The sequence below is a fragment of the Plectropomus leopardus genome, chromosome 11 (assembly GCF_008729295.1).
Source record: "Plectropomus leopardus isolate mb chromosome 11, YSFRI_Pleo_2.0, whole genome shotgun sequence".
NCBI classification, from domain to species: Eukaryota; Metazoa; Chordata; class Actinopteri; order Perciformes; family Serranidae; genus Plectropomus; species Plectropomus leopardus.
Genome location: NC_056473.1, coordinates 7933908 through 7957665, shown reverse-complemented (window position 1 = coordinate 7957665; position 23758 = coordinate 7933908). Strand labels below are relative to the sequence as shown.

Below are 23758 nucleotides of genomic sequence, written 5' to 3'. Positions count from 1 at the left end.
GCTCTGAACTCATCGATACAGATACAGACGTGCCTCGCAGGCTGGATGAGGGGGGAATGAAGACAGGGTAGATGAGAAAGGATGGGGACAAGAGGAAGAAAGAATAATAGATGAGATGATACAGAGGGAGACAGATAGAGGAGGTAGATGGAGGCAGTGGTGGATGAATCAAGGATGGGAAATCAGGGGCCAGTCATCAGATGACCGGGCAAAAAGAGGCAGCAGCCCTATTTGCAGGCGCATCAGCCGATAAAGAGTGAAAGTGTGAGTGTGAGAGGGAGAAGGAGGCACCCAACCATGTGGAACCGTAGATTGATTTAATTTCATGCCTTTAATGAGCGGTGCTCTGCCAGGTCAGGCAGCATCATGTCAGTCACACAGTCCCTCTCAGCAGGAGCTGCCACACACAGAAATTTACACTTTCTGCCAAAGACTGGGTGGCTGAGAAGCAGTGAACTCACCACACACACACACACACACACACACACACACACACACACACACACACACACACACACACATAAACTGCATGGCTCTGCAGCAGGGATACTCAACTTGATTTGCTTGGGGGGCACTTTTTCAAATAACAGAAGGCTAGGAGCCAACTGAAGCAGCCCCATACATATTTCTAGGATTTTAGGACGTTTCTCAGATTTTAGGACATTTCTAAGACTTGAAGATATTTGTGGGATTTTAGGACATTTGGGGGATTTTAGGGTGTTTCTAGAATTTTAGAACATTTCGAGGATTTTAGTACATTTCTTGAAATGTAGGATGTTTTTTAGTATTTTAGGAAATTTCTAAGATTCAAGAATATTTCTAGGATTTAGGATGTTTCTTGGATTTTAGGACGTTAAAGGATTTTAAGACATTTCTCAGATTTTAGCACATTTGTTGGATTTTAGGACTTTTTTCATATTCTAGGATGTTTCTTGGATTTTAGGACATCATGGACTTAGCTAGGACCTCTGTCAGAGGGTGTGGGGGATCCTCCACTTGCACTTTTTTGATAAGCAAGCTCTATTTTGATGCTGTTTCATACACTCTAGCATCTTATGTACTAAAACTACAAAAACAATTCCAAGTGTGCATACTGTCATTTTTATTGTGAATTAGACAATGGCTGAGGGGCCACCTGGCACCCTATCAGTGGCCAGATTTGGCTCCCGGACAGGAAGATGAGTATTGCTATGTCTCGCTAACTCTATCTCACACTTCCTTTGCTATTCATCTGCGTTTGCTGTATGTTTCATTGCTGGCAGCGCAAATGTGTGATTAAGAGCAACACATTATCAGAGGCACTATTAAAAATGAGTGCACTGATCACCAGTGGCAAGTCTCACACCAGGTGTTTTGTGTCTGTAGGCGGAATAAATAGCAGCTTGGCTCGGAGGAGATTTGAATACACTCAAACATGCTCCCTTCTAATTGCTACTCTGCGCATTGTTGCTGCCAACCTTTATTCCCTGTATAAATTACACTGTAGGTTTACAAACCCTGTTGTTTGCATTTGTACTTATCCTGCAGACATCACTTGTGTTTCTGAGCAACAAAACTATTTCCCAACACTGGTGTGAATCAAGCAGAGGAGAGAGAGGCTTTAGGCGGAGTTTAGTCATCCATGTTGGCAGCTGCTCCAAAAGCATCAATACTACTGTTTCTTTTTTTTTCCTTTTTTTTTGACAAGGCACCCACAACATGCTGAACAAACACGCCTCTGTTTCCAGTTTGTGTGCTTCTCTCTCTACAAATTGTTAACTCCCAGTCATTTAGGGTTCGGGCATAGAAAAAAAGAAGAGGGTGGAACATGAAGAGACAGAGAAAGAGAGAAATCTTTACATGATGCAGCAGTATGGTCGCCCGGCTCATTAATCACAACAGGAGCTGATTTGTCAGTCTGTGCAAGCTGGTGGGGTGTGATATGATTCTTCTCTCCTCTTTCCAGACACACTGTACCAGCCTCAGGGAGACAGAGAGCTGGTGTGAGTAACTCGAGGCGAGAAAATCCAGCACACTCACCTGGACAATGGTGTGTGTTAATGGGTCGCCTGGAGCCAATCTCCTTGGGCGAAATCTGATTAGAACTTGATTTCCTGCTGTATCCGGACAAATATCTGAGTCTTGTAACTTTTCACTCTGCTGGTTTTTCCAAACTTTTGAGTGAACTGCCCTGATTTCACTTAAAAGTCACATGTTTGGCACTACTTTGATAAAGCCACTGTCCTCAGGAGTATTGACTTTTTCAAAGCTCTTGAATACATCATGTTGGCTCCGGTGGAGATCAGACAGAGAGCGAGGTTTTTTGGATGATGTATCTCTGATTAATGGAAACTGACAGTGAACTCCTGCCCTACAGCAAAGGTAGCGCCGTCAGAGGCATCCATCTGCTGACCCCAAACATCCATGCAGACAGCCTCCTCCTCCTCGTTATGGCTGGAGCCCCGTGGGAAGGATGCCAGCTTGGAGACTGACACACATCACTCTGAATCCCCCCTGATGTCAGGTCTCTCAGAGTATAACCTACTATTATCTGCATTTAGGCTGCCACATTTTACATTTCAAAGACTGAAATCTGAAATGTGGTCACCTGGGGATATTTAGTGTTTGTTTATGTTTATTCCCAAAGGGGAAAAAACACCAATCTGACCCAAAGTGAATTTAAGTCTACAGCCTAATAAGCAATTATGCTGAAATTCCTCCTTTATTTGATTTTTCTTCCAAAATGTTTGTTCTTTTGGTTTCTGCAGCTCAACTTGCAGCAAACAAAGTAGGCAGAAATCAAACATCGCCCACCAGACACGCTGTTGTAAATCATGAGCCCGTTCAACACGACAGTCACGAAAACAAGCGATTCAAAACATCCAGCTTTCACATTTAAGTTGGAGACTTGTTGTAAAGCGCGTTTCTTACCTCAAAGCGCAGCTCAGTGCTGAAACCTGTGTCTGTGTCAAGCTGTTTCCCTGCGAAAATGTCACTAAAAAGCCGATTTGTAGAGCCTGGGACTGCCGAAGGTAAGTGTTGTAGAGCAAAAAAAAATAAATAAATGCCGAGTAGCTGGGACGTCCACGGAGGTGAATTGTGCCCAGCAGTGTAATAAAATCCACCGCTCCGAGATCTGCGATCGCAATTTGGACAAGCACGCAGCGTAGAGAGGAGATTGGTATGCAAACAGTTTAGTGAAGTCACTGAAAGCGGAGCGGCTCCTCCAGCAGCTGCTCTGCTCCGGAGGGCGGAGACTCTCCTCCGATACACACGCCCCCGGTTTACCTTCTCTATTGTCGCTCCGGTATGGCTTCTTGGAGGGGTAAATAAAACAGCAGTGAACCACATGTCAAAATTAGGTGCAATGCCTCTGATTTAAAGTTAATGTATCCAAAAAGTTTTAACAAATCCTAATTGCTTTATTTCATTCATTGTAGAGTAATATTGAATAGGTTTTGGGATAAAAAAGGAAAGAACACCATAAGGAAAATTCTTACTAAGAGTTAAAGGGACAGTTCACCCCAAAATCAAAACGACATATTTTTTTTCTCGTACCTGTTGTGCTTTTTATCAACCTGGATTATTTTGGTGTGAGGAAGTAAGTGTTGGAGATATTGGCCATAAAGATGTCTGCCTTCTCTCCGATATAATGGAACTAAATGGCACTCGGCTTGCGGTGCTCAAAATGTGAAAAAAAATAATTTGAAAAACTCAACAACAACTTCATTTTCCAGAAATCATGACCTGGTTGCTCAATATAATCCACAGACCCTGTTGTGAGCAGTTTTATGTCGGAACTATTTTCTTTCTACTGAAAAACACCTGTCAACCGTATAAACCTTTAGAAGGAGATATGCATCCACTCATGGACAAGAATCTCCTGTTCATGACACCAGGGGATGATGGTCTGCACGCCCTCAGTTTGGAAAAACAGGCTGGAGTCTGGCACAGAAGCTAACTAATATACTGCTGTGGATGGGGGTCAACAACAAATTATATTTTAGCCACCCAAAGAAGTCCCACCTAATAAAATCAATTTCAGTTTGAATGTATGCTATACTGAAAGTATTCTCACCACTTTGACTTTCCCTCAGATAGTTTGTTTGGACAGGGAAGTCATCACTGTTTTTTTCAGTGGAGTCCGGCTCTGATGACGGAAATATAATGGCTTTATTTTATTTATGTTGGAATTGCTGTCTGACATTAAGGTCAAGTGGTGAAAATACTCACAATATAGTGTACATTTAAACTGATTTTTTTTTTATTTTTTTTTTTTTAGGTAGGACTTTTTTTAGGTGGTTAAAACAGGCTACATTTTATTGCTGACCCCATCCACAGCAGTACATTACTTAGCTTCCATGGACTCCAGCCTGCTTCTCTGAACTGGGGGCGTGCCAACTGCCATCTACTGCAAGTCATACATGAATTATTGATAAGTACCTCATACAACTCCACTTCAGAAAATCAGAACTGTCCCTTTAACGGGGTCCTCATAGGCTGAGCTGTAGGCCCTAATGTTGGCTAGCTCAATGTGGCTAGGTGAGCTACCAGTTAATGCACACTTCTATCTGTGCAATTATACAATTGTTGGGTGTAGTTAGCGAGAAAAAAAAAGTTCCTAAATGAAACTGTTCACAACAAGGTCTGTGGATTATCTTGAGTAACAAGGTTATGATTTCTGGAAAGAGGCATTGCTGTGTAGTTTTTCAAATGTTTAAACACCACAAGCCGAGTGCCTAGTTCCATTATATTGATGAGAAGGCACATCTTTATGGCCGATATCTCCATCACTCTGCAACTCACACCAAAACACTCGAAACTGATAAATAGCAACAGTGGTGAAAGTAAAAGTATGTTCTTGGTTTGGGGTGATATGTCCCTTTAACTGGCACATATGAGAGTGGCATTCATCCTCTCATCTAACTCTGGGTGAGATAGCTTTTCCCTGCAACTATTGCTTTTTTAAAAATCCATTGCAGAATTAGAATAATAAGAATAAAGTCAGAAATTTTTCATCTCATCTTCTTTGAATTCAGACTTCAGATAGTAATCTTAGATGTCAAATAGTTTTTTCATGTGGCTCTTATCTTTCCCTACAGTTTGTTTTTGTGGTCTCAGTGGGGGAAATGCCTTTTCGTTGGAAGTGTGGGACAAAATAATCATGCATGTCATTGTGTTTATCCTGATGATCTTTTTCACACACAAGCTCTTGGTAGAAGTCAACATCTTGTTTATACAGATAAGACAAGATACAGCCATCACTTGTGGGGAAAGTAATAACAAAAAGTTCAAAAGAATGACTGCTTCTCGAGAGTATCCAAAGGCATAAACTAATATTATCTTTTTGAGAGTAATGAGTATTACTTTCTTGAGAAATGAGCTCAACGCTGTTTTTGATTCTGGCAACAGATAAGTGACAACCCTCAGATAGGCAACTGATAGTTATTGTTTGTCCCTTGTTAATTATTCATGCTGTGTGCCTCTCTCACAGTCAGAAAACAAGAGGAGTGCTTTTGTTTCGAGTTTGGAGGGGGTGAGAGGCGAGGGGGGTGTCTGAAGTGTTTTCTACCCCTCTGTGCTCCTCGTGTCACAAAATCTACTACAGATGGAGAGCAAGATAAGCGCTCCAGAGACTGATCTTTTTGCCTTCTCCTCTAAGGTCGTGACACTGACATTCCCAGTGGCATACGTGATACTTGCAACCCCCAGTCTCCTTGTATTTTGCCCTGATCCCTTTCTTATTGGCCCTTAGGAAGTGTGCAATTTTAAGAGCATTTCTGAACTCAAGAATCAATGACAAAGAGCAACTTAAAGTGACGTTTAAAACAAGGCAGAGATTATCTTACGGAAAGGTTGGATTCAAAGACTCGTCAGGAGCTCGGTTCAGACGCAGGGCCTCCGCCTGTGTAAGAAAAGTATCACAGGAATGGCTTGGCTGCCGAGAGAACAGCTGTGAGGTATTTTCTTTTTGGCTCCTTGGGTATTTTCAGAGGGCTCAGAGAGTAAAGAAAGGCTGAGGTGAATCACTGACTAAAAGCACCTCCTCCCCCAGCCTTTTGAGAGCTCACATGGATCACTGGTGCTGGGGAGGCATTCTCTCTTCAGGCCCTGAAACAGCACAGTTTGGAGATTATTTGTTTTTCTTAGCTAATCAGTAATTGATCAACAAATGTAGTGATCCGCGGCCCCTCGGGATGTAGTACACCAGTCAATACACAGCTCCAAAATTAGTTAACAGTCTCAGGTTTTGACCTTTCAGTGATGGTCTAAGTCACTTTGCAAGAATTCAAGGAAACAGTTTGAGTCAGAGAGGATTTTAAATAAGTGGTGACTGATACATAAGAAAAGCTGGCATGCAATTCACTCTCCAAACTCTAATTAAGCCCTTGAAACCTGGATTGAAATCAGTTTCCTTGTGTGGCATTGAGACGCCTTTCACAAGCATTTAAACTCCTGAAATGTGAGCAAATTGGTTTGATTTGTTTTGGAAACATGGGGAAAAAGGCAATGAGCTACTTGGCAAGAAATGTCCTGAAAACTGCAAGAAATTTCTAAAATGTGACAAGAAAAATTACCTGAAAAGAAGAGAAAGACAAACAAGATTAATTTAAAAAAAAAAACTGGGGGAATAACTGTATATATAATTATTATAATAATATATTTAAATAAAAATTAAGTTACAAAAAAAACTATTTTAAATTATTTTAAGCATTTTTTTTTTTCCAAGATTTCCTTGTTTATTTTTTTCTTTTTAATTTTTTTTTTTCAAATTTTCAGGTTTCAGGTTTTTTGAAACTTTTACTAATTTCTTACAGGTATTTTGGGTAATTTCTTGTCAAATTAGGCCACTCATTGCCTTCTTCTTATGTCCTTGAAAGCAATCAGACAGATTTGCTCCGGTTTCAAAGGGTTAATGACATTTGAGGTAACTCAGATGAGGTGATGGAAGCTTTCGGAACAAGTGGAGCAAACTATTTATTTCAGTGAAATCTTCCAATGAAACCATGCGGATATTGAACCACGGGGAATTTGGATTCAGCGCTGCATTCATTACATGTGCAAAAATAATTTGAAACCCTTTTTGGCATGTTTCGGTATACAGTCTACTTGTTTTTCCTCTTTCCAAGCTGCCGGCAATAAAATTTACTCTAGTGTCCATGTTAATCACATATCACACACACACACACACACACACACACACACACACACACACACACACTGATAGGCGGACTATGCTAGCTTACAGGCCATTCCTCACACGCACATTCTTATCACACACAAAACCATTTAATTCAATTTACACAGCCCGCGCTTCAATTTCACACACATAGCATCATACCACATGCTATCTCATTAAACAGGCTGCGGACATGCTTCACAAGCTCTCACAAAGTAGGCCTCATTGTTGTGCATGCACACACACACACAAACACACTCACAGATGCACACAAGGGACATAGTCTTAAGGAATTTCCCCGGCAACGGCATTGGAGTAATTTAATATTGCATTTTGTGGTAGATGTGATCCAGGATTGCTTTGTCCTTAAATGTTTTTTAATATGTAAATTTTCAGTTCCTGTAAACACACAATGTAATTTCAGCATTCTGTGGTTGTTGCACACAAATAAAGCTGTCTCTTCCTCATAATGAAACCTGATTTAGGTTGTGCATATTTAAAATAGCATTAAAGCTCTTTTTCCATTTCAACTGTGCAGCGTGTGTAGTGTAAAAGAATAGTTTGAAATTTGGGGAAATACGCTTATGGTTTGCGTTCATGCTGGCATAGGTGTAAATTTCCTGTAAATATTTAGAAGATGTGCATTTGTCTCCCCCAATGAAGACATGAAAGTTGCAGAGGACTTTTTTTTTTTTAAAGACATTTTCACCATAAACCGATGCAGAAAAGACACATATTCACCAGAATTCAGGAAGTGTGTTTGATGCTCAAATGTTCTTGCACAGGACTCCATATCCCCTGTTTTGTACAGTATGTGTCCCCCAATGTTCAGGCAAAACCCTTACACTTGTTTGCTGAAATTTTAATCAATTCCACTCTCATGGTTTGTCATAGTGTTAAGTAGAGGCGCAACAAGCAAATCTAAGCTAATCTGTAATTTTCTTGACCAAGAAAGTTATCATTTAGTCTATAAAATATAATTTAAAAAAAAAAAACTAAAAATGCCTGTTACAGTTTTCCGAAACCTTGGATTAAGTCCTCATAGGGCTTCTTTTGTCTGACCAACAGTCAGAAACCATAAAATATTCAATTTACAATGATAACAACCCGTTCAAAGCATCAAATCCTCATATTAGAGAGGCTTAACCAGAGAGTGTTTGTTAAAAACATATTAACTAATTATCAAAATACTTAATAATATATTAATATTTTGTCAACTAATTGTTTCAACTCTAGCGTTATATGTAGAGCCAGCTGGTGATTACCTTAATTTAGCATGAAGACCATCGACCAGTTGTAGTGACTTCACAGAGTTTCCACTGGTAATCTGGCAACCTCACAGGAATGGCAAGACATACACTGGTGGCTCAGGCTAAAGGTACAACTTGCAACTCAGTTATGGTAAAAATTCATACACATTCACACATCAACAGCACAGCTATTAGGGGCAATTTGGGGTTCAATATCTTGCCCAAGGATACTACCACACCGCCAATCTTTCAATTAGTGGAAAAACAATCCTGAGCCACCCACGCCATCTACATATTAATGCAGAATCTGTGCACTGGGACAAGATTTTGGTATTGAAAGTGTTCTGGTTTCTGTTTGTTTGTAGTTTGAGTATTGACCAATATTTGGTTGAATGCACATTAGCAATCTCGAAACTCATCGGCTATTGAAAAAATGTATCTGCATTCATATGCATATATCTGCTGAGCACCATAACTCTGTATATATAGAGTCTCAATTTGCAAACTGGACTGTAAACAATGACAGGTGCACGGATGAGAAAGTCTTGGCCCTGATATCCACTGGCTACACTAGAACACCCAAAATATTGTCTGTTGCCTCCAAAGCCTAAATCATTGTCAGGCAGATAGCTGTTGGGTTACAAGATTGCAGTTCAGCAAGAAGTAGTTCCACCATGTAACTCCCCTGTGAAACCAAAACCTGTCTTTATTTAGATGTAAATATATTATGTGCATCGGAAACAAACTCAGTGACTGAACATTAACTGTTCGGATTAGGCTCACACTCACAAAAAGGCAATTAAAAGTTTTTTTGGCAACTTTATAAAAGACAAATAGAGCATAAATCGCAGTAGGAGGATCAGTCACAAAACACTGATGATTGCTTTTTATGATTCATTTATTTCTGAATTTTTATTTCATTTGCTCGAGCAAACAAACAAAGCCACGGAGAGTTTATCCCCAACTGTGCGATTTGCCTGCCATTATTCAGATAAATGTAACATCCCAAAGACACACACACACGGACGTACAAAAACACAGATGCACGCGGGAAGATGTCAAACACACTCATGCAGCCTCAATCTGTCAGGGGGCATCAGCCAGCTCCCAGGGGAAACATGCCATCATGTCTCACGGCTTCCTGCCCTCTCGATGACTCCGGGACCAGGATCAAACTGTGAGGCTGGGTGTAGACGGGTAAGACTCATCTCCTGCCCTCGTGCCCTGTGGCGGAACCACACACACACACACACACACACACACACACACACACACACACACATACATACACATTTGGTTGCACTACCACTGAATTAGACTTCGCTGTCTTTAATTTTCCATTTGATAGCCTGAGTCATAATTCTGTTTTCCAGAACTCCAACATGTATTTGTCCTGAGGCAAAACCTTTTGGAAAATAGTTAGCACAGATATTTAAGCAGAAACCAGTGTTGTGAGGAAAGTGGCAAATCCCGCCCTCAAGAAAGAATTTGACTGAGACACTATTCAAAATCAGTGTGCTTTCACATGAAATCATCTGTGAATTCATGCATCTCCATCTGGCTTAGTGAGCCTGTCAGCATCTGTCACATGGCCAAGCTGGCGGAGAAGAGAGAGTAGAGGAAGGTGACAATAGACTTTGACACTCTTAAGCTCGAAGATACTGCATCTTCTTTATTTGGAAACATCTTCATCTTAACAACTCCTGTGGTAATGGTGTGGGTTACCTGGCTGTAACCTAGCAACAAGCCCCCAACACTCTTTAGAGGAATAATTGGTAAAATCTGTAGGAAGAGGCGTAAAAAGGAAAATCAGAGTATTAGCATGCTTAATCTGAAGTCAAAAAGCTTTTTCAAGCTTTTTCTGTGTTTAGACTGGTATGTTTCAGTTTGACTTTTTCTCTGTTGCTGTGTGCATTCCCCTGCATTAAAAACACCTGTAGGCACTTCAGTGTGAGGTTCTCCTCCACCTTAATAATTACGGGTGTCTACCTGCTGTAGCTCAGCCAGTGACAGGAGCCTGGGGATACAAGGGAGGAAGAGTGGGAGGGAAGAGATGTATGTCAATCTGATATTATATTCTGCTTTCAGGAATTCGCGCAACAGAAAACATCTGCCGGCTCTGAGTTTAACCAAGCAGCGAGAAAACACACACATAAGGCGTCGAGGCTGCATAGCGAGAGGAAATGGAGAGTGTAAAGATGGAAATAAGGAATGACTGGGCCATTTCTGCCCTTGCTCCCTCTTTATGTACAGTAAGTGTGTTGACTGACTCTCCCTCCAGCCCTCTCACCCCCCTGAGTGCCGCCATTTCTTTGCTGTCTTGCGGTGACAAGCCAAGCGTGGCCGAGCTGCCTCCCTACACTGTATACCTCCAGTGCTCCCAAGAGGATGTACTAGCTGGTGAATGGAGGAAAGTAGGACAGGGGAGCCACCGCTGTATCCCCTCCTCCTCCTCCCCCAGAAATCTGATTCACCGGGAGGGAAAGATCCATTTGTCTGTCACACGCAATTTCTCTCCTCCTCTGTTTCATTTGGGGATTTCGTTTTCCTCAGAAAGAACATGCATCTTTAACTCTGTAGATTTCTCATATCCATTCAGTTGCTGTAGGTGTGCTATACATTCAGCGGGACAAGACATCACTGTTTAGTTTAATTCAAAAAGGTCTGAGCCACTTCTTCTGTCAGAAGACTGTGGTTGTGTGTGCAACACAAGTATGGCGGTCTGTGGTTATTGGTCCAGTGCAGACACATTTTCTGGTCTGGGAGTCCTGGAAGCTGGAAATGTGGGATATAAAAGATTTTTAAAAATGAATTGTGATTTGTGGATTGCAGCATTTCTTTCCCCACGCACTGTAAAATATTGCAAGCTGGTTAGACTTAAGATGTTCACAATCTACAATCTGAGCTGACTATACTGAATCACACGAAGCAGTGAACAAAAAGGTATGTAGTTGGAGCTCCCTCACTGGAGACTAAAAGCACCGTTGATAATTCAGCAGTAAAGTACATTTTATTCTGGTAAAAAGCTTCATAAAAAAAACAACGCAAAACAATCTTAAGAAGGGATCAATCCATTCATGACACAGTGATCCCCGACTCAAGGCGAAGGTCAGCTAGGGGTAAAATGGGGGAGCCCTTCCCTACTACGTTTCCTGTCTACTTCTTCCATCCTTGTTCGGACCACACCAATCTTTGAACTTGGTCTTCATTTGTTCTCAGCTGCATATCTGTAAAATTCTGTGACAGTATCTTGCACGGTTGTGTTCTTATCACAACTTTTTAATGTTTTAGTTTTTAATTTTATGCACCTCTTACCAGCAGAGAACAAAAAGATCAATGAGGAGAAATTGTGTTAGAGTAACAAAGGTAAATGTGGTAAATTTCTTCATTTACCAATAACGTCTTTCCATGCCCGAGTACACTTATGTATGTACACAGTCCGATACAGTAGGTGGCAGTATGCCCGTAGTTGGTCTGCAGTACACACAAAGAAAAAGAAGCAAACTGCTTGCGTCATCATCTAGGTGCATTTATTTATGATCTGTGTGGGAAATGGGCCCAGTGCCCAGTGCTGCTTAGATACAAAGGTTTCGGAAGAGACATGAGGCGTTAAGGAATGTCTTTAAAACTTGAGGGCAACTTGCGGTCATTTGTAAAGTGACAAACAGACCAGTTGTTGACAGGAATATTCTTTTTTGATTTCCACAGTGACTTTAAAAAGTGACAGTGACAGAAGTTATGTTATTATAATGGCAGTGACTGCAGCATTCACATAGCACAGCACTGTTGCTTTCTCACCTCCTGCGGACTGTACTTGCATACACGTGAATCATGCACAAGACTACTTTTTCAAGTGGACCCCGGTATAATTGTGACCACACTAATCAAATGAACTGGACTTTAGGGTCAAGTGGACTCAGATCTGGGCCCTGGTCCCTGATGTGAAACCACCATTAATCCAGTCTGGGTCAACAAACAAAGCAAAACTTGCTATATTAATCAAGTCAAATTGCCAGCAGTTTCTTTAATTTTAAGCTACAACCTATCTAGCTCTATTTAGCTCTGTGATGAGATACATGAATGAGGTAAACAATGAGGCAACTTGTAGCTGTCTGAAACCACCTTTATAAACAGCGTCTCTACAAACTACCTCGCTTTGTGCTAAACTAAACTTAGCAGCTTACACTAGCAGCAGACTGAATGTTTCTACTGAGCTGAAGCCTCTGTGTTGAACATTACAGTCATATGAAAAGTGATGCATTCACTTACAGGCGTATACATACTAAAGTGCATTTGATGATGTAATTGCATACAGAAAGTGAACAACCTATATGGGTTATGACAGTGAACCTTTGAACAGTACCCCACTAAGTGAAACAATTCAAATCAGCGAAGTGATACGTAATTTCCAGCTCTAAAGAAAGCTTAATGAGCTAAGCATGTTCAGTTCAATTCAGTTCACATTTGTTCTGTCACACTGATATACATTGCGCTCACAGTTGCTTTCCACTTACGTACTCTCAGAGCAAACCGTCTGTTCTTCATTCCCAATAAAGTCCTTAGAGCTTTCGTTTTTCCTGTTGGAGTCACTTTTGTACCAGCGCTACAATAAAAACAACATGTGAGGTTGATCCCACAGCGTTTGATAAGGACTCAAGTGAATACTTACAATCGACAAGGTTAGCATTGGTTTCATTATTATCAAAGTAAATAACCACAACATGAATTAACATGTATCCGAATGCACATAGCAAGTTCCCATTGTGTGTTTTTCTGGATAAACCCCTTCAAATGTGTCATCTTGTTTTCAAGGAGGTCCCAAATATGCACTCACAAAAACAAGAAAAAACACAACACATGAAAATGACAGGAAAATTATCAAAATTCAGGAATCAAGAGCAAAACATGCAAGCCAAAGACAGAAGTGGTTCTAACGTAGAACCTCGTGGAACACCTATGTGCCAAGTTAATAAATCTGAATAACAACATTGTGAAACAACCCACTACTTTATCCCAGAAGCTTTAACCCCCAAAAGATGCTAATGAAATCTGAGCTGTGCATTAATAGGAACTGTGTGTGAGATTTAGAGGGATTTAGTGGTATCTAGTTGTGAGGATCACAAACTCCAACCATCTGAAACATCTCTCAGTTAGAAATCCTTCAGTGTTCATTGTTCAGGAGTTTTTACTGGGCTCTCAATTACCTGCCAAAGACTCTTTCTCCCCAAAACAAACAGACTAAGTGCTTTAGATTGAAAAAAAACCCCACAGTTTAAAACTGTTTCATGTTAAAAAAATAATGTGTCTTCTGCGCTGTTTGGCATGTCGCAGACAGGGTGTTCGCCCAGCACCCGATAATGTGTGCTCACCTTCCTCTCTGATAACTTAATGTTTACTGTTAGGTTCCTCTCCAAAATAAATGGACTTGGTGATTTAAACCAGTCAAAACACAGAATCAAGCAGTGTAATTTTACAAATAGTGTTTTTCTGATGTTGTTAGCCTTGTCGCTGAGTGGCTGCTAACTGTGGTGTGAAAACACGAGCCCTAGCTAGAACCAGTGTTTGGTTTGTCCATTCAAGGCTACTTTAGAAACATAGCGGTGCAACATGGCGATCTTCGTAGACAAGGACCCGCTGTCTATGTAGATATGGCTTATTCTAAGGTAATCAAAAACACAATGATGCTCATTTTCAGTTGATTATACACTAAAGAAAACATACTTACTATATTATATTCCATTTCTACCAATACATCCCACTAAATCCTTTGAAGCATTTTAAGTCAGGAGCTCATGTGTTCCTGTGTGATGTTTTACAGTGCACTTATTGCAGCACATCTAGTTTTGACAGCTTTTAACTGGAGATTAACAGGTGTGGAATCAACACTGTCATGGTGGTCAGTATTTTTTCCTGCCTCCGGCCTGCTGGAGGCCCTGCTGACCCGAGATTAATGTGGAAACCTGTTAATACAGTTTGAGCTCGGGGCTTTCAGAACCATAACTCTTGCTACTGTCCTATCCCACCACTAACATTGTTTTTTCATGTCCACAAGCTGATAATGATGTTCGCAGAGTTTATTTTGGACCTACTACACTTTACACCACAGCCTTTCTACAGATGCCCAGGTAATTTTCCTCTTTCCCTTCGGAGCTACTATACATAAATGAAATATGGATGCAGCTCGAAATCAACTCCAGCGGCATCCAATCTCTTGAATCAACTTTGGGGATGTTTCCCTGCCAACTCCTGCTTGGATACCGACACTTCCTTAGCAACTGCATGGCCAGCGGCTATATATGTGCATTTAATGCTGACAGGAGCTGCAGGGCTCAGCTGTTGATGGAACACAGTTATCCTTTTTCTCATTACTGTCTGCTCTATGTGAGATTCACCAGGCCTGAGGACAACCATCGGGGACTTACATGTGTGTGCACAGTGTGGCCAATAAGCAGAACAGGCCCACTCCTAGGTAACACCTGTCCAATGTTCTGGACAGAAATCTGAGCATGCAAACAAAGGATTTACTTTCTTCCTCATCACACTCCAGATGACGTCAGATATGGATGCAAACACAGCTCCCTGACAAAAATGAAAATTGCTCAAACATGTTCAAAGTGCCAGAACTCGCATGCATAATTTCATTTGTGCTCCTCCTGTAAGTGTTTGCTAACCTGTTTCTACATGCACAGGAGTCATGCTTCCACTGACAAACACATAACAGAGTGAATACCCCGAAATCAGTGTCCAAAACAAAACCTACTGTGCTGAACAGATGTTTATTTTGGGTACTGTTTCCATGGATATATCAAGCACCTCAGGCTGAAGAAAAGGTGATGTCATACTTAATCCTTTAAATGCCAGATTTCTGTTACAATGCCACTGTGTTTTTAGGTGAAAAATTAAAAATTAATTCTGTTCAATATATTACATGCAGAGTAGATTTTTATTTGCCACATTGGTTGTGACAGTGCACCAAGTGGAAATAGCATGTATTTTCTCCATATGCCAAATATGGTCAAAATGATGTTATCAGCTGGAAAATAGTCAAAATGACAAATTCCAAGTCAAAAAGCCAGAAATAACACAATACATGTCTTTATGTTTTGATGGCTGTGGGATCAAAACTGTCAGTTTGAATGGGTTTCAATGGAGCATTTTTTTTTTACCTTAATAGTCTGAATGTAACTATTTAGTTCCACAGTGTATTTTACACTTATTGTAGGAGCTGAGCTGGAAATTCACTGATTACACTAAAATACCCAATCTGGACTTCATATGCATGAACACAGCCAGAATTACCCAAAAATGTAGAATGAAAAGCATGTAAAATGAGCCAAACTGTCCCTAAAGGGTTAAAGAGACACCTTGACATTTTATGTTTCATCAGGATGCTTGTGTTCACCAGACAAAAAGTTGCAGTTCTTAAATATCAGAGGATGCCTATAAGGTCGCTGGTAATCTCAGAGCAAAAAGCAATACAAGCACTGTATTTCTGTATTCCCCCCCGCTCCCAGTAAAGATCTTAATGTAAGTGGGCTCCACCACCGGCCCCTAATGGTCACACAAGGTCATCAGCACAAGCTTTCATCTGCTGAAAGTCCCTGCCACCAAAACATTGCATTTGAAAGCCGCCACCAGTATTATGGTGCCATCTGGAATCAGCTAGACCAGTCCATGCAAGAAAAAAAATCACCCAGGCTTCTACTGTTTGATGTCTTTCAGCCTAATTGTTTTATTGTAACAGGGTGGCTCATAGTGATGCATTCACAGATAATTAACACCCTGCTTTTGAACCCCTCTGTTCTAAAGCAGCATCTTTCAGCTCATGGTTTGGGTCTAAAGCCCAAAACAAATACTGGTTAGCTCACTGTCACTGCTCTTTTTTGCCGTCTGGTTTCCTGCATAGCACCAAACATACAGAAACAGTTATCAACTATAGCTGGTGAACATAGTGGAACATTTAGCAGCAAAATAACCAGACATTTTCCTCAGGGGTTTCTGATGAGCTGAAAGAGCTTAAAGGAGAATGAATTTTAGATTTACCATACATTCATCATGTAGACACCAACAGGACTCCCAAATGCTAATGTTGCTCGATATCTGCAACAACAAGTATCAAATTTGTAATATCAGCTTAAAAAGTTGTAACGTGTCTGGTGTGTTTACAGCTTGTTTTTGCTGCAACCAGTAAATGATGCTGAGATTAGTTTTTCTTTAAAAGGTCTATGTGAAAGTCAGCATTTTACTTGCTCCCTTGACAAAAAGCCAATGGAATTTTTCCATTTCATGCTGCACAAATGAAACGTACAAATGTAACATATCAATGGTTTTCCAAAAAGTACAATGCCAAAATTTTCTTTAAGCAACTAGGCTGCAAAAATTCACAGGTTTGAATATTTGCACGTAGGAATTAAAGTTAATAAAGTGAATTTAATTGTTCGCTGTCTTCATTGGGGGATCCAGACATTTTATCCCCCATATGCTTTCCTCCATATTCTACTCACAAAACCCATCTGCTAAATGCACACACAACTCTTTATGACCAATGAATAAAACATTCTAAATAATTATGTAAAATGAATGATCATGTTAAGCTTATTGAAACTCATTTTAGATGTAATTATTACTTGGTCACCTTCTATGGATGGATAGGTCGTGTCGCCAACAAGTCTGTCAAACAAAGTGAAGCAATGGATAAGAAATGGACAATTATTTGTCCACCAGGGCAAAGATGATCCCGGTCCTGTCTGAGTGATGTGGCACATTAATTTACCGATGGATCTCAGTCTCATTATTTGAAGATGTGATTGGGGTACAAAGATAATCCAGATGATTGATTGGAATGGTCTATCAAGAGGAAAGGAGGCACAGTGGTGTAATCACTTCTATACAAGGACAAGACAAGGTGAAGGTGGAGTGTCTGATTGAACATTTAACCTTGGATCTCCATCAGTGGTGATTCAACGTTCGGCCAATGAGCTGTGACATATTGTCATATCAAAGCCCTTCTTCAACATCCATTTGTTGCAGCATCAAAGAATAAATGTCACATACCATATGAGACGGAGGACTTAATGAACAGAGGAAGCAATGAGGAGGTACAAAAAGCAAACAGGAAAAGCATAGCAGAGCAGGTTGACTCTTATTTTCTTCTTCATGTCAAAACTCAGCAGGCGGTTTCAGGGGAAACATCTGACTGCCGAGTTTCATATAAAAGCTCATTTTTAAATCATAAATCCACAAGCCCGAGTCCATCAAGGGGAGAATTGATGCCTTTGTCAGTTGGCAGTGTACATTTTCGTAATAAAAAAGATCAGATTCTTTGATGTGATATTTATATCCCCCCAGGATGAATGTTCAATTTGCTCTGACTCCGCGATACCACTTTGAAAGTGACAGATACATGAAACTTTAACGTGACGTGTGGATTTAGGGAATACTGCTCATATAAAAGCACCAGCCTCCTGCATCAGGTTTTCTTTTACGGGAAGACCTGTAAATCTGCCCCGACCACTCACCTTGTGTTAAGAGCTTCAACTCTTCAGCTGCCTTCTGTTCATTTATTAATTAAACTGTTTATCCTGAAGCAAAGTGCATTAATTACTGCTTACACAAATGCACGCCGCTGTAGGGTCTTCCTTAATAATGAAAGCATTTTCCTCACAGCTGGCAATAATGTGACAAACTGCACACTACTAGTAAATAAACAAAGTACTGTTTGTTGTCTTGTAGGTATGCACTGGTCAAAAGAGATATTATGATTAAAGTGACCTGACCTTAATATCCAGATAAGGCACTGTGGTAAATATCAGGTAGTTTTTGAGCAACATTTCATTAAAGGAAGTTTGACATTTTAAGTGCTTATCGTCTTTACTTGGCAGAAGTGAGAGAGATTGATACTGCTGTGGTGTTATAATACACACATATTATTGGTACTGAATGTCTTATCTAGCCTAACTCTTGGCAACAAAGTGACAAAAAAAGGTCATTTCCCAAATTTGAGGTAGATTTTAGAACAAGCTTAAAATGTCATTGACATGCCAAAAGATACTTTCTATGTAAAAGAAAAGTGGAAATTGTGATTTGGGGATTTTTATCTGCAGGTTGCTACAAAGGTGTTAACGTTGTTTATGAAAAAAATGTAGGGTTCAGTGTCTAAGATTTAGGGGGATTTAGTGATGATTGCATTTTGCAACCAGCTGAAACTTCTATTAGAGTTATGAACTATACGCAGAGCTGGAAAAACTCTGAATAAAGCAGTTTCATGTTACAAATCAGTATTTCTACAGTGCTTTTCAGGGTGTTGAAAACAGGCTGCTAACCCTGCTAATATGTGCTTTGCTTTTTTCTCTGATAATTTAAGATCCAGATGCTTGGGTGCTTTGGGTTTTTTTTTTTTTTTACAAGGAGCAGAATTATCTGCAGAGGTCTCCTCCTCTCCAAAAGAAACGGACCCAGTAATCTAAACAGGTAAAAACACTGATCAAAGCGTATTAATGTTAAGAAAAATCAGTGTTTCCAATGCTGCTGATTGCAGAGGGGATGCTAACTACAGTGGCTTATACAAAAAATGCAAAAACACGAGTGGCCTTATCTAGAGCCAGTGTTTGGTTTGTCCATTCTGGGCTACTGTAGAAACATGACGGTGAAACATGGTGGATGCCCATTCCCTATGTATAAATGGGTCATTAAAAGGTAACAAAAGCAAAATGCTTTTTTTTTTCTTTTCCATTTGATTACAAATGAGAGAAAATATACTTTTTTATAATGTATTCAATTTCTGCCAATATATACCCTTGTAAAGCAGTTTTGTGTTAAAGGCAGCTTGGAATGACAGGAAACCATTTTTATAAGTTCAGGGGATGTTCGATTTTATGGAAAAATGGAGCCTAAAAAGTAAAGAAAATTCCACTTGATCAAATGTTCTATCTGCTCAGGGAAAACCTGAAAATGTAGACAGACCAAATATATATTCATACAAACTCTTACTGGTGGTTAGAAAACAGAAAGAAATAATCATATAAAATACTTTATTACTCAAAAGGCTAAAAGAATGGATTTTGGTGTTTAAACTCAGCACTCAGTGTCACCGATTGTTCAAAACAGTCATGTCTTAACTGCCTTCAGAGAATAAAAACAAGATAAATTGTAAGCTTTGAATTACAGCACAATATTTGAGCCTTTTGGTGAAGGTCCTTTTGTTATTAACCAGTGCTTTATATAAAAGAAAAATACTTTTCTGCAGAGTGAGAGGCGAGATGGAGAGACTCAGGCCACATCCTCCTCTCACCTCATTCCCTGTGAACCCTCATCTAATGGCTATTTAATTCATAGTACTAACGGATTATCAAAGCCATTTAAATTAGTCATTATGGAGAGGATAGATTGTGAGACAGCCATGGGAGGTGGGTCACGTTAACCAAAAGGCCTGGAGGAAAAATGAGGAAAGCATGCAAATGAAATATAAAAGAGGATGATTTTTCTTCTCTCCCCGTAGATTCCACGGGCTCTACTTATGATTTAATCTGCTATAAAGCTGAGCCCACTGTGGGAAGCCCTCGGGGAGGAGGAGCTTTGCCTCTACACTTTTACCAGAAATAATGTTACAAATTCAAGAGAATCTTAGGAGAAAGAGCAGAGACAAAAGAAGACGTGTGTTTGAGAACAAAGTTGGAGAGAGAAAGATTGAGGAGCAAGGCGACGGGCGGCACAGAAGCCAATAAAATATAGATCTCAAACATCACACTGCAATGACAGGGTGACCTTGCAGCCAGTGTGCCGTTTAGAAAAAGCTAAGAAAAAGCAAGAGGGAAGCAAATACAGTTATGTTGGACTGTATTTATTTTATGTCAGCCTGCATTACTCTTCCTGCTCTCTCTGTCTACATGTTGTTTTGCAGGGTGGCTAGACAGTTTCCAGACTGTAAAATCACAAATCACAGTGAGAGCAAAACTACTTTCCTGTCTGGTTTTGAAAGTAAATATCAGTGTAAGCAAAATCTGAATTTTGTCATCCAGGTTTTTCTTAAAGTAACAGTACAACATTTTTGGAAATTTGCTTATTTACTTTCTTGCAGCAACTTAGGCCGCCGCATCATTTTGTATATAAAGTATGATTGTGCAGACACCATTGTGTTAAAAGTCACACTCGTCACACCTCTTTTGCATCTGCGATGCCGGCATACTATCTAAAATCACACACTTGAGCGGTATGATGCAGCCATCATTTCATTCTGTGTAAAAATGCAATGACCTATAGCCCTATAGCATGATCTTTGTGTAAAAGGGGCTTTAGATGAGAAGATTGATACACTCTAATATCTGCATGTTACATAAAATATGCAAATTAAACTAGCAGGTGATTAGTTTAGTTTACCCTCCAAAAGTAACAAAATCCACCTACCAGCACATTTAAAACTCAATAATTCTTGTTTTTATGTAATCGGTACAAAAACAAAAGTAAAAATGCACTGACATTTGTGGAATTATGTGCAGAACTGTTTTTATGACTTCCTCATCAGGCCATCTGTTTCCAGTCTTTGTTAAGCTAAGCTAACTATCTCTTGGATCCAGCTTTATATTTAACAAATTGTGCTCTTTATAAAAAATATGCTGTATTGTTATGTAAAACTGTGGCTGTGGCTCAGGAGGTAGAGTGGGTCATTGGAAAATGGGGGGATCGATCCCTAGCTCCTCCAGTCTGCATCTTTCCCAGTGTGTCCTTGGGCAGATTGCTGAATCCAAATGTAAGCATAATAAAAATTTCTTATCTGTTTCAACTCACGATTTGGCTTCAGACTCTTGATGTGTCTGACTTAAAACCTAAACCCCCCCCCCCCCCCCAAAATATTCAATATAAGGTGTCGCAAAATTTTTAACAAGATGACTAGCAGGATAACACATAGAAAATTCCATGTACCTGTACTGCCCTGTTCCTGCAGTGCAAATGGCAAAGAAACACCATATTCCGACATTTGAGAATGTTTGTAACCAATTAACAAATATTTCAAATCATTGTCAATAAAAAAAGAAAGATTAAAAAAAACAATTCTTGGTTGACTTCTCATTGTAATCAACAAATCGTTACAGCACCAGTACTGTAAACACACTGCAGTATCAGCGCTCTGTAAAAGAGATTAATGATTCTAATTTAGAGGATCGCTGGAGGTGAGTGAAATTTAAATGCATGTAAAACACAATAAAAGCCCTGTTTCAGAGCTACATTAAAATCCTACATTATTATTCCTATAACCGTTTGAGATTAAAGAGTGCTGAGAGATGCACTTGTGCATCTACACATGAGCAGACAGTCACAAAAGTGTGACACAGACCACTTCATCAGCTCATGTCTCCGCTCACCACAGGCCACAGGCTCTCCTCCACACTGAAAAGAGCTCCAAACCGTATAAATATTTATGTCCATTAATAGTAAAGAGGCAGCGCCAGTAGATGCATAATGCTCTGCTACCGGTCTTATTTTCGAAAGGAGGATGCACTCCAATTGCCACGACGTCTCTGTCGCCATGACAACCGAGTTCAGCGAGCGAGCCAAGCAGGACTTGGCCTTGTCAGTCTGCTCAGACAAAAGTAGCATGATTCTTACAATCTGCACGTTAAGTGTGCTCCAGCAGCAATATGCATGATAATGATAACTTGTACTTACTTAAACATCACAAGGGCACGAGTTCTAAGCGAGGGAGTATGTGAACAACATGCTTCAACGTTACCCTTATGAAAAGGCTCACATCACAGACATCAAAACGTGGATATGGACATGATTAGATGATCTCAGGCCATTTCTAGACATTGTTACCAAATAGCAGGAGCCACAGAATACTTTGACCATATAAAGATCTGAACGCTTACGAGGAAAGCAGATGTGAGGAATTACAAGCTATCACATTCACATTCCACAGACCAATGTGTGCCGGAGTCCAAGTCCAAAACATTGTCTTAACAAGGAGCTGGAGATTTATTGTCCTCCTGCTGTCAGATGTTAGTCGAAGGGGGAATTTTGACAGAATCATTACACATATGAACACTATCGCTCATAAATAAACAAATTATTTCAGCCTTCTTCCATCTCACACACATGAGATGGCTGCTGAAGCCCAGAGCACCAGCTCTGGGCTTCAGCAGTCAGTGTATTGAAGTTTTGTGATCACGGACATGATTTCTCTTTGCACTGACATCCCCTCTGGGAGCAGTGACGGTTCTGGGATGGAAGATGGATGGAGAACGAAGGGGGGGATCTTTCCAGAAACAAATGAAAGACAGGAAGCACAAATAAAGCTGAGGCGCGTGTCAGAAAACAGAAGCATGGGGTTATTAGAGTGTGTGTTGAACACAGCAGTTCCACAAGGGATTAGGGAGGCCGAGCAGCAGGAGCTATTTGCTCCAGAGAGAACAGCTTACTGACTTTCTGCTTTCAAGGTAACGCAGCTTTCACTTCCACACGCGGCATGCATGCATGTGCTGGCTCAAAGCGCCTCCTGCAAAATTAACAAAGAAGTTTGGTCATTGTGTGAAGAAAAGACATAATATCTTCCACCAGAAGACGGAGCTGGAAAAGTTGAGTTTTTTCCAGATGAAAAAAGCTTGTGAGGTGAGGGCTTACATCATACAGTTAGTCATTTTCCCCATGATGACAGAGTTCCTCTGTAATGACAAGGGTCTGTCCCTCTCAAGCTGTCTTCAAAGACTTTCACTTTCCAGCACAGAGATAACCTTGTGACAGAGTCAAAGCAAATTTAGCAAGGGGCAACGGAAAGTGCTTTACATAAGACAAAAAATGACATTGAAAATGCATGGGGAGAGTAAATGAGTCAATTGAAGATACAGAAAGCAAAAGTATTTTTAAATTTAGATTTTAATGCAGATCACTTTTTAAACATTTAATCCTGAATTTAATGTTGGTTGCACAATGCTATGGAACAATGAGAAAACTGCGTCCAAATGGTTTGCTATTAGCCTAGCTTTCACTATGTAATTCTGCCTGCTGAGAGGTATGATCATCAGGGAAAAATGAAGGACCGATTTACGGCAGAAAAGGAAATTGCTTTTGTTGCACAACCATTGTGCAACAAAAGCAGCCAGTGCTAGCGAACTGCAGCAAGTGCATAATTTTGCAGTGAACAGGTGATTTTGCAGTTGTTATTACTGTCCACAGTTGGAGTGAAAATGGCAGAGGACGGAGCAAGTAAAGTAACTGCAGAAATTTTGCACAGCAAAAGAAAAAGAGCCGCGTTAACAGGTGCCACAAAAAAGGCAAAGAGAGAGAGAGAGTGAAACTGGGATAAATTATAAATAAATTAAAAATATATATATTTTTTTTAGTTTATCACCAATTC

At 40.2% G+C, this 23758-nt stretch overlaps 1 protein-coding gene across 1 annotated transcript in view; it reads right to left on the bottom strand.

Annotated features, from left to right (window-relative positions):
• Positions 1-3190, bottom strand: part of tspan18b (tetraspanin 18b) — a 40933-nt gene extending 37743 nt beyond the window's left edge. The window contains exon 1 of the mRNA XM_042496899.1: positions 2911-3190. The gene's annotated coding sequence lies outside the window, so the exon portion shown is untranslated. The remainder of the gene's footprint in view (positions 1-2910) is intronic.
• Positions 3191-23758: the final 20568 nt, after the last annotated feature.